At 43.7% G+C, this 2,028-nt stretch overlaps 1 non-coding gene across 1 annotated transcript; it reads left to right on the top strand.

Moving 5' to 3' along the window:
* Nucleotides 1-1,550: 1,550 nt before the first annotated feature.
* On the top strand, nucleotides 1,551-1,657 carry LOC126658943 (small nucleolar RNA R71). The gene has a single exon (XR_007634508.1). It is a non-coding gene; the product is annotated as a small nucleolar RNA R71 (small nucleolar RNA).
* The last annotated feature ends 371 nt before the right edge of the window (nucleotides 1,658-2,028 follow it).

Genomic DNA, 2,028 nt, shown 5'->3' with positions numbered 1-2,028 from the left:
GCTCTGCTAGTGTTCATGAATGGCCGTCCAAGAATTAGAGGGCACTCCTCATCGATCTCATAGTCAAGAACGACAAAATCCACTGGGAATATGAATTTGTTGACTATACTAAAACATCCTCCACAATTCCATATGGCTTTTTAACCGAGTGGTCAACTAGTTGCAGCATCATCGGGGTTGCCTTAACCTGTTGATCACCAAGTAGTTGTCTAAACAAAGAAAAAGGCATCAAATTTATGCCGGCACCCAAATCACATAGACAATTTGCAGTTTATAAATCACCAATAGTACAGGGAACAGAACAACTCCCTGGGTCTTTGAGTTTTGTAGGCAACTTGCTCAAGGTGATTAAACTGCAATTCTCTGTAAATGGAACTGTACTCTCATCCCAGCTCCTCTTGTTCATCAAGATGTCTTTCAAGAATTTCGCATAATACGGCATCTCTCTAAGTGCATCCGCCAGACTGATACTGATCTACAGCTTCTTGAAAGTTTCTAAGAACTTGTAAAACATCCAAGTGTCTTGTGGCTTCTTCATTCTGTGTGAAAACGGAACCTTAGGAACATATGGTGGAGGTGGAATATATGGTTTTGAGACTTGTGATTCAGCAGCACCACCCTCACACTGCTCCTTCTTTGCCTCTACTACAACCTTCTCTGCATGAGGTTCAGGCAACATTTTTGCACTCCTCATTGTAATCGCGTTGACTTGCTCTCTCGGATTTGCCTCAGTAGTGAATGGTAAACCCTCTTGATTTCGAGCTTGTAGAGCTTGGGCCATCTGCTGATTCTGCAACTCAAGATTGTGAATAGTGGCAGCATGATTCCTCAATGTTTGATGCGTCTCTACTTCCTTCTTCAACATTAACTCCATCATCTTTTCCACCTTACTATGAAGAGACTCTCCTTTCTCTCTCTGCTGAAAGCCAGGTGGATGTTGTGGCCTATTGTCCTGATGTTGGCAGTTTCCCTGATTCTGGAAGTTGCCGTGATTTTGTTGTGGCCTTTGTCCTCCTTGAAGATTCGGACCCACCTGATTGTTGGCATCACCCCCATTATCCTTCCATGAGAAATTTGGGTGATTCCTCCATCCTGGATTGTAAGTAGCAGCATACGGATAATTGCCCTATTTCTGTCCTCCCACAAAATTGACCTGCTCATTGAAAGCCTGTCACATCACATAGCAGTCATTTTCAACGTGGGTAGGATCTCCACATACTTCACAGCTACTCTGAACTACAACAACATTTCCCATAGTCATCCATGCAGCTTGCCTCATAAGAATATCAATATGAGCTTGCAGAGAGGCATTCTTCGCTTTCAGACTCTTCACAGCTGGATCAACACTGACTGCCATTACTCCTCTCTGCGCAGGTACTTTTGCCCTCTCGGTTGGCCAAGTACATCCATTTATGTCCATCTCGTCTAATAGAGCGAATGCTTCGTCGGTCGTCTTCCTCATTAGTGACCCTACTGCAGCTACATCTATAGCGCTTCTCCCTAACTCAGTTGACCCATTGTAGAAATTTTGGATCAGATTCTCCCTAGTGATGTGATGATGAGGAACTTTCCTCTACATCTCCTTGTATCGCTCCCACACTTCATGTATCGATTCTCCATCGTTTTGCTGATAGAGCATAATATCTCTTGTCAGCTTTGCAGTCTTTGCCATGGAGAAGTACTTGCTCATGAAAGCTTTTGCCAAATCTGACCAATTGTTAATCCCCGCTCTAGGCAATGCATGAATCCTCTGCTTCGCTTTATCCCTCGGAGAAAATGGGAATAAGCGCAGCCAAACTTCATCATCTGTCATGTTGCTGAGTTTGAACGTACTACACACCTCTAAAAAATCGGCGATGTGCTGATTCAGATCTTCACTAGGTAGCCCATAAAATTGACAGCGCGCTTCTATCAGCTTAACGACACTTGTCTTGATCTCATCGTGGTTTTCTCGACAGGATGTGCAAAATAACCATGAGTAGTATTGCCCACAGTTGGCTGAAAAAACTCCATCAATGTTCGTACTCT

Source organism: Mercurialis annua, linkage group LG7, assembly GCF_937616625.2.
Source record: "Mercurialis annua linkage group LG7, ddMerAnnu1.2, whole genome shotgun sequence".
Classification (NCBI taxonomy): Eukaryota; Viridiplantae; Streptophyta; class Magnoliopsida; order Malpighiales; family Euphorbiaceae; genus Mercurialis; species Mercurialis annua.
This window is presented reverse-complemented; position numbering and strand designations above follow the sequence as displayed.